At 38.4% G+C, this 10,000-nt stretch overlaps 1 non-coding gene across 1 annotated transcript in view; it reads right to left on the bottom strand.

Annotated features, from left to right (window-relative positions):
- Positions 1–202, bottom strand: part of LOC141486295 (small subunit ribosomal RNA) — a 1,920-nt gene extending 1,718 nt beyond the window's left edge. The window contains exon 1 of the ribosomal RNA XR_012467748.1: positions 1–202. This exon is cut by the window's left edge and continues 1,718 nt beyond it. This is a non-coding gene — a ribosomal RNA (small subunit ribosomal RNA).
- Positions 203–10,000: the final 9,798 nt, after the last annotated feature.

Raw genomic sequence — 10,000 nt, 5'->3', positions numbered from 1 at the left:
CTTCCGTCTCCGGTCGGAACTCTGTTTGCATGTATTAGCTCTAGAATTACCACAGTTATCCAAGTAAATGTGGGTACGATCTAAGGAACCATAACTGATTTAATGAGCCTTTCGCGGTTTCACCTTAATTTGGCTTGTACTGAGACATGCATGGCTTAATCTTTGAGACAAGCATATGACTACTGGCAGGATCAACCAGGGAGCTGACGTTCTATCGTAGAACTAGTTCAGTCTCCATAATATTAAAATAATAATAAATACGGAAACAGATCTATATTCTCTTTTCGTGCGTGTTGTGTGTGCGTTATACGAAATATAAATTTTCGAAACGCCACGCTCAACGAAAAAGTTGTTATATATCTCTATGTGTCTCTGCATTATTTCATTCAAATAAAACCGGACCGACAACAAATCGAACTATAACATTGCTCAAGAAGAAATATTACAACACACGCTCGTCGTACTCGACCTGATGATAATGTTACACAAACCACCGGCGTACACGTACGTATGGTAATTTTTCGAAATACAATATATAATAGACGATATATACGTCGACCGGCACAAAACTTCGAACATTCTCTCGACCCTTCGCTAGATTGAAAGCGACTCGGTGTTCTCGAAAGATTCGTTCCGAAATTATATTTATTCTCGCTCGGACAGAGGAGAGCTGTCGCATATTTTGTGTAATAACAAAATTTTTGTTATTTTTTGGTTGATCGCATAGGGACCGCTTACGTAGAAACGCTCGCTAAATCCGCGATCTCGCAGTGTCTGACGGTTTCGGTTGGGTAGAAGCAGAAGATATACTACTACGAACTATCCACACCACCGTGGGCGAAGCCCGCACTCGACACGATATCGAATTAATGTTATTATTCAGCAGAAAAACGAATATCGTGTGATTTGGTTATCGGTGACCACGGTACCGACAGCGCTCGAGCAAGCGTCTGCCGATACTATAGAGGAAGCGTTTTCGATCCGTTTCGAAACGTACCTATCCCCCTATAGCGGCGTTTCGAGCACATCGCCCGTTTTCCGTTAACGCTGACGGGACCCTACGCGACTTTCGGTTTTTTCCACTTTTCGTATAGTCCTAGTCAATATAATTTATATCCGTCGATATGATATTGTATCAGACATGAATACGCATATCGATCGATATATTAAAATATTATAGGATAACGTTCTGACAACAGGACGTCTCGATTACAATGTTTATCGGAAAGTGTAGTGAAAATTTGTGTAAGGCCTATACCGCTTTCTCGCCATTACAACATATGAGTTGAGACGGTGAGACGATACTTGAATTAATGGGAGCAAACAGAATTTCGGAAGCGTGATAAAAAATTTTCAAAGAGAAATTTTGGCGAAAATTTCACTATACTTTCCGATATTTTCACCACACTTTCCGTTATTTTCACCACACTTTCCGTTCATGATTATTTTCGCCAAAATTTCCGTCTGAAATTTTTTCTTCACGCTTCCGAAATTCTGCTCGCACCCAGAAGGCAGAGGTAAACTTTCATTACACTTTCCGTTATATTTATGTTTTCACTACACTTTCCGATACTTTTATATTTTCACCACACTTTCCGTTCATGATTTATTTTCGCCAAAATTTCCTTCTGAAATGTTTTCTTCACGCTTCCGAAATTCTGCTGCTCCCAGAAGGCAGAGGTAAACTTTCATTACACTTTCCGTTATATTTATGTTTTCACTACACTTTCCGTTATCTTTTATATTTTCACTACACTTTCCGTTCGGGTTATTTCGCCAAAATTTCCTATTCAAATTTTTATTTCACGCTTCCGATATTCTGCTTGCTCGCGGAAGGCAGAGGTAAACTTTCACTACACTTTCCGTTATCTTTTATATTTTCACTACACTTTCCGTTATCTTTTATATTTTCACTACACTTTCCGTTCGGGTTATTTCGCCAAAATTTCCTATTCAAATTTTTATTTCACGCTTCCGATATTCTGCTTGCTCGCGGAAGGCAGAAGTAAACGTTCACTACACTTTCCGGTATATTTATGTTTTCACTACACTTTCCGCTACTTTTAAATTTTCACTACACTTTCCGTTTTCTTTTATATTTTCACTACACTTTCCGTTCGGGTTATTTCGCCAAAATTTCCATTTCAAATTTTTATTTCACGCTTCCGATATTCTGCTTGTTCGCGGAAGGCAGAGGTAAACGTTCACTACACTTTCCGTTATCTTTTATATTTTCACTACACTTTCCGTTATCTTTTATATTTTCACTACACTTTCCGTTCGGGTTATTTCGCCAAAATTTCCAATTCAAATTTTTATTTCACGCTTCCGATATTCTGCTTGCTACCGGAGGGCAGAGGTCGATTAAGTTTGACGATAGTCGTGTCACTAAGTGTTCTGGCGATGTTCTAAATTTACTGTAGTCTCTGGAGATACCCTACATTTTGTTTTATAAAAGAGAAGACATTAGTAGATCAAGATGTTCACATGATGTGGTGCTTGCTGCTGCTGCAGGTTTTTCCGGGTTTTCCTGCAGCTGAAAAAGCAAATGCGCCACTGGAATCATCAATGAAGTCGCCCCTCCGGAGCGTCAATTAAATTTTGTTGTTTCATAATTTCATGATTTGTATTACTTTCTTGACCTGAGACTTACTTCAAAAATATAAAAAATACACACGAATTCATTTCATAAGCTTTTGTGGTTCTGAAAAGAACCTTTTTTTTATGGAAACGGTAAGGACAATACAGGGGGAGGCATTAAATTCAACCGCCAAATCCGTACAAGGTTCGACCTTGCCTTTTCAGGGCGTATACAACATCCATGGCTGTGACGGTTTTGCGTTTCGCATGTTCGGTATATGTTACGGCATCTCTGATAACATTTTCGAGAAATACTTTGAGTACTCCACGAGTTTCTTCGTATATCAAACCCGAAATACGTTTAACACCACCTCGACGGGCTAATCTTCTAATGGCAGGTTTCGTTATTCCTTGGATATTATCACGCAATACTTTACGATGACGTTTCGCTCCTCCTTTTCCTAAACCTTTACCTCCCTTGCCACGACCAGTCATTTCGAATGTTAAGAATAAATTATATACTGCACGATACGAATGAAATACTGTTAGTGATACTAACGACAGACTTCGACTAAAGTTCTACACCGAACTCGGTCGGGTTTTGTTAAATTTCATGACTCCGCCCACAACTGGAAATCGGACCAATGGCGTCTCGTCTAGATGGTATATAATAGTTGGCGTGTATAAGCCGACTCAGTTCATATGTTGTCCGTCTATCGTTCGGTATACATTTCGTTCGTTACAATTCGCAATAGGTTTTGAAAATGGCTCGTACCAAGCAGACCGCTCGTAAATCGACTGGAGGTAAAGCTCCGAGAAAACAATTAGCTACTAAAGCAGCTCGCAAAAGTGCACCGGCTACGGGAGGTGTTAAAAAACCTCATCGTTACAGACCCGGTACTGTTGCTCTCCGAGAAATTCGACGTTATCAGAAGAGTACTGAATTGTTGATTAGGAAATTACCCTTTCAACGTTTAGTTCGAGAAATCGCTCAAGATTTCAAAACCGATTTACGATTCCAAAGTTCAGCCGTCATGGCTTTGCAAGAAGCTAGCGAGGCGTATTTGGTAGGACTCTTCGAAGATACGAATTTGTGCGCCATTCACGCCAAGCGCGTTACCATTATGCCCAAAGACATTCAGTTAGCAAGGAGAATACGCGGAGAACGAGCTTAATTTCATATATATATATCCCAATATATATTGAAAATATATACAAAAAAAAGGTTCTTTTCAGAACCACAAAATGCAATTGATGAAAGAATTCGTTTATCGATAGATATGAATGAATGAATGAATGAATGTATGATATTTTCAATAACTCGCATCACGTAAATATTAAATCACGGGTGTTTGCAGAACATGTTCAGTATGATCCAAATATGGATTATAATACTGAAATTTTACTTTCCGAAACGAATCTTTCGAAAAGATCATTTTTAGAAACGGCTGAGATAAATAACGAAAAACAAGCGATCACTGAATGAAAGATCGCTCATAACATCACCATCTTTTCGTAAATTTCCTCTGATTCATATTTTTGAATACCTGGCATAAATCTCGAGTGACTTTTTGTAATATACCCTATACCAAAAATGAATCGTTCTCGAGATATTCGATCGTTTATACAGAAAAAGTAGGTATTATTCGGTTCTCGAGCCATTTCCCTATAAAATTGAAAACAAGTCTCATAGAATACATAAGCTATTATTGATTCATCAAAATATTACATTCCGTCGTCTTGTAGGAGGAGTAACATTTCCAAAATGATGAACGAGGTATTAGGAGTCGATGAGTAATTCTGAAGATATAAAAATCAGTGATTTCTCAAATGGAACACCCTTAGTTTGGAAATCTCGAAATGATTTTGACTCATTTTCCTGAAACGATCCCAATATCAGAAAATAAGTCAACTGTTCACAAGACATATTTCAATGAAATAGAAAGACAGAGCAATATTTTTTAATTTTTACTCTTTTACGAAATTATTCGATTCATATCAATTCGATAGTCGGCGGCGGCGGCGGAAGAAATATTATTTATCTATTTTTTTTTCTGTTTATAGGGATAGGCTAGGTAGGTAGTTCTGACTATTTATTTATATATTTGTTGGACAGTTGAATTATATACGAATTCTTGTAAAAAAAATTGTGGCCCTGAAAAGGGCCATTTGTTTTCTTAGACTTCGTCGCCGGAGAGAGAAGTCAACTGATAGAAGAATTTACTTCTTCTTTTTTGGAGAGGCAGCTTTTTTGGCTTTCGGAGAAGATGCCGATGCAGGGGTCGCTTTCGCGGTTTTCGGTTTGGGTGCTTTCGGCTTTTTTGTTGGTCCTTTGTTAGTTTTCTTTGCTTTCGAAGGAGACTTGGTTTTACTAGCAGAAGTCGCGGACGAAACCTTAGAAGCGACGGTCTTTTTATCCTCGGCAGTTACCTTTTTAGGCTTGGCTGCGGCAGCCGCTTTCTTTTCCGGAGAGGCTTTCTTACCTTTCGGTGATGCAGCAGCCTTCTTGCCGGTTTTAGCTTTTTCACCAGCTACGCGTTTAACGGGAGTTTTTTTGGCCTTCGCACCGGCCGTACCGGACGTTTTCTTTTCGGTAGCCGACGGTTTTGCCGAACCAGAAGATGCCGATGCCAATTTGAACGACCCCGATGCACCTTTTCCTTTAGTTTGTACTAATGATCCGGAAGCAACCGCAGATTTAAGATATTTCTTGATGAAAGGTGCCACTTTTTCTGCGTCAGCCTTATAATTCGCCGCAATATATTTTTTTATGGCTTGTAAAGAGGAACCACCCCGTTCCTTCAATCCTTTAATAGCGTTATTAACCATTTCCGACGTAGGTGGGTGAGAAGGTTTACTTCTTGGATTTTTAACTTTCTTTTCTTTCTTCGCAGTAGACTGTGCCTGCGGCGACGAAGATGAATTAGCCGAAGCCGAAGAATTCTGATTTTCTATGTCTGCCATAGTAAAAAAACAACTGACAATATATTCTCGGAAGATAGATGCTACACTCGTTAGGCGTCTAGAGAGAATGATGTAGTCCTCTGGTGTTCCGTTTGTTTAAATATTCTGGGTCGAAGCACAGGCGGACGGGAGACTGAACGCTCGACATTCTCGTTAGACACGATATTGACGGCTTCCATTCTGCTGTCGAAATGTTCGCATCAACTTCTTTACGAAATCAATGCCGGTTTCCTATTTAGACTTCGACTAGCACAATAACGTGGATAGATTCTACGTATTCCGAAAATATTTTCTGATAAGAAAAAGCTAATATTAAACCTCGACAACTCACAGTAAATTACAATGAAATATGAAGTATTGATGATTTTGACGTAACTCCAGACAATTCCTTTCCGAAAATACTCGTAATCGATGATCTGGAAGGAACCTTCGAATAAATATCATAGGCGCGACTGTCTATAGAAACATGATACATTAGCCGATAATACTCGATAAATACACGAGTGAATAGGGGCATCGAAGAGACCTCGTGTCTACCTTCATACACGACTATAACCAAGAACCGACGCTTCTAATAGCATCAACATTTTCAAAAATTATCCCTATAAAAGTGTTCGATGAAAACGGCATTCGAATAATAACGAACGTTATTAATGTTATATTCGATAAGATATAATCATCGTAATATACTTTCAATAAAAAGGTCGATACTACAACACGAACGAACGAACGAACGAACGACGATACTGTGAGCTCTATCTATAACGGAGTAATACACACCCACCCCCACCCGAAATATATAAATCGTCAATGTTATAGTCGAAATCAGAAATGCTAATCATAAACGTTTTTAGACAACATATTAGCACGTAAATAAAAAACACGTTAAAAAATAACATAAGTAATAGAGTACATGACTAGTATAACAGTAACGAACGTTAACTTTTTAGGTTGATAGGTAGGTAAGCACCATCTAAATATAGGTGGCAAAATTATTTATTATCATCGCGCGTTTCACGAAAGGAGGTAACAATGTACTGATAACAAGGCAACCCAACCGAGTGAGACCTAGCGCCCTAGCAAAAATAAATTATCATTCAGCGTCGAAACGATATTGTAAGAATTCTTTCATAAATATTTTGTGGTTCTGAAAAGAACCGTTTTTTTTTAAGAATGTATATCGTAGACCGGAATAAGTAAATTATTTCGAACTGGTATATTTCGTAACTGCTTTGGTGCCTTCGCTGACGGCGTGCTTCGCCAATTCACCAGGAAGTAACAGACGTACTGCAGTCTGAATTTCTCTGCTCGTAATAGTCGATCGCTTGTTATAATGAGCAAGACGGGAGGCTTCCGCTGCGATACGCTCAAATATATCATTTACGAAACTGTTCATGATGCTCATCGCTTTACTGGATATTCCGGTATCGGGATGGACTTGTTTCAATACTTTGTAGATATAAATTGCGTAACTTTCCTTCCTCCTCCTCTTCTTTTTCTTATCGGTCTTCGATATATTCTTTTGGGCCTTTCCGGCCTTCTTCGCAGCCTTTCCACTAGCTTTGGGTGGCATTCTGAAAATTTAATTTCGTCAATATCAAACAAACAAGTACTATCGTGCAGGTTTGCTTTCGACTCAATGTAAAAGACGCCACTCTGTCGTCACTATTTCAGATAGTAACTGGAACTCTAGTAGGCTCCGCCCACCGGAAAGTTGAGCGTTCGAGAACGCCCATTGGTCGGTAGGACGGTATTAATACAGGTCGATTCTATATAGAAATCATTGTATAGAAAGCTACTGTTAGAGCAACATCGAATAATTCTCAGTGAATTCTTTAAATTTATCCGATATATAATACTAATCTACGATTCGACATGTCTGGACGTGGAAAAGGAGGTAAAGTTAAGGGAAAGGCAAAGTCCCGTTCCAGTCGGGCTGGACTCCAATTCCCAGTAGGACGTATTCATCGACTCCTTCGTAAGGGAAATTATGCCGAACGAGTTGGTGCCGGCGCCCCGGTTTACTTAGCCGCAGTAATGGAATATTTGGCAGCTGAAGTCTTGGAATTGGCCGGTAATGCGGCTCGCGATAACAAAAAAACCCGTATCATTCCTAGACATTTACAGCTGGCCATTCGAAACGACGAAGAACTCAATAAATTGTTATCAGGAGTAACCATTGCTCAAGGTGGTGTTTTGCCCAATATTCAGGCGGTTTTGTTACCGAAAAAAACCGAAAAGAAGGCATAAGTACACATTTCCTGAGAGAGGAAAGCGACAAATAAAATATCGGCCCTTATCAGGGCCACAACGATTTTCTCTAATGAATTCGACAATTGCATATATTTTTTTTTATTTTCTTGTCATCGCTTTTCGATACAATTGTTGACGCAGCACGATATGCGATTGTTTCTTTCTTGCTTGCGCATATTTACGTATACATGTATACATGATTAATAATATTATTATTGTTCAACTTCTTATTTTCGTGCCGAAACAAGTGATTTCTATTTGCTGAAATCAAATATCAGAATGTCTGTACGTTTATTCGTGATGAAAATAAAATGTATGCAGTAATATCAGATTTAGGTATACAAATGAATAAACATAACAATATCCATAGAAATATTATACATTCTTGTTCGTGGAATTACAATATAGACAATCATGAGTAAATTGAAAAGAATAAATGAAAAAAATTATACCTAATTAAATTATATAGCATAGATGAATGCATACATACATTTCAATATCTGCAGAAATGAATGACGAGTATATAAAAATAGGTTGTTATTATTATTCATAGTAATTTGTGAAATGGGATAGATGAATATTATAAGCATAAAACAATAATATTTGGACAGTGGTTCATTAACCTTCGATCAGTTTATGAATATTCATTTTTTCAATTTTTTCTTTACGTACAAATGGTATCGCGTTTTAAAGCGGCGTTTCAGAAAAGTTTCATATGTAATTTCTATTGGTGAATAATTGAATAGTTTGGGAGCTACCTAGCTAGCTAGCTAGATACCAGTAGCTTCCCTGTCCTATAGATTTAGAAACCGAGTGGTATATAATCTAATTGTACAGATCGTTCTTCTCTTTTCTTCTTCGTATACAGATGTAGTAAGGTTGAAATTAATAATTTCGTTAAGTATACAGGATAAAATGAAGCAATTATTCAGGTAATCAAAAGAATGACAGATAATGCTTAAAATTAGATGGGTATATCGTTCGAATTTAATTTGGTAATTCGTTAATTATTACTCACACCAAAGTAAAGTATATAAATCGAATTCGTTTTGAAAACAAATTGTGGTTCTGAAAAGAACCGTTTTTTTTTTTGTAAATTTCTCGTCGGAATATGAATCTAACCGCCGAAACCATATAATGTACGCCCTTGACGTTTGAGAGCGTATACTACGTCCATGGCCGTGACGGTTTTTCTTTTGGCGTGTTCTGTATATGTTACCGCATCTCTGATAACATTTTCGAGAAATACTTTGAGTACTCCACGAGTTTCTTCGTATATCAATCCGGATATACGTTTTACACCTCCACGACGAGCTAATCTTCTGATGGCAGGCTTCGTAATTCCTTGAATATTATCTCGCAACACTTTGCGATGTCTTTTTGCTCCGCCTTTTCCTAATCCCTTTCCTCCTTTTCCTCTACCAGTCATTTTGTGTAATACAAACGGAAGATTATAGAGAAAAAAAGTACGAGCGAAATACGTTATTACTACTTCGAATGCTCGAGAACAACTGAAGGCCGTCGGCGCTGGAAAGCTGGTTTTGTCTTGTTTTTGGGGGGACACGCCCACTTTCTTCGATTCAACCAATGGTAGAAGTTCCCTATCCTTATACCTGAATAAAACTGTTAACGACCGATCGTGAAGGCTCACTAATCAGTATTTGTCGTTCGACTGAGGAACTATTCGTATACGATGGCTCGTACAAAGCAAACAGCTCGCAAATCTACCGGAGGTAAAGCCCCTAGAAAACAGTTGGCTACTAAAGCCGCCCGAAAAAGCGCACCCGCTACTGGAGGAGTTAAGAAACCTCACAGATACAGACCCGGTACTGTCGCTCTTCGAGAGATTCGTCGTTACCAAAAAAGTACGGAATTATTAATCCGAAAACTACCATTCCAGAGATTAGTAAGAGAAATCGCCCAAGATTTTAAAACTGATTTGCGATTCCAAAGTTCAGCCGTTATGGCTCTACAAGAGGCTAGCGAAGCATATCTGGTGGGCCTTTTCGAAGATACCAACTTGTGCGCTATACACGCTAAGCGTGTTACTATTATGCCAAAGGATATTCAATTGGCTAGACGAATCCGCGGAGAACGTGCTTAATAAAATCGAATAGTACGACGAAGTAATGAAAGAAAAAACGGTTCTTTTCAGAACCACAATTTATATTTGAAAAGAATTCGTATTCGATACTCTACCCTG

The sequence above is a fragment of the Leptinotarsa decemlineata genome, unplaced genomic scaffold (assembly GCF_025532065.1).
Source record: "Leptinotarsa decemlineata unplaced genomic scaffold, Ldec_3_MD MMD2_tig00026352_RagTag_RagTag, whole genome shotgun sequence".
In the NCBI taxonomy this organism is placed as follows: Eukaryota; Metazoa; Arthropoda; class Insecta; order Coleoptera; family Chrysomelidae; genus Leptinotarsa; species Leptinotarsa decemlineata.
Note: the sequence above shows the minus strand (reverse complement) of the source record. Positions and strands in the feature narration are given on the sequence as shown.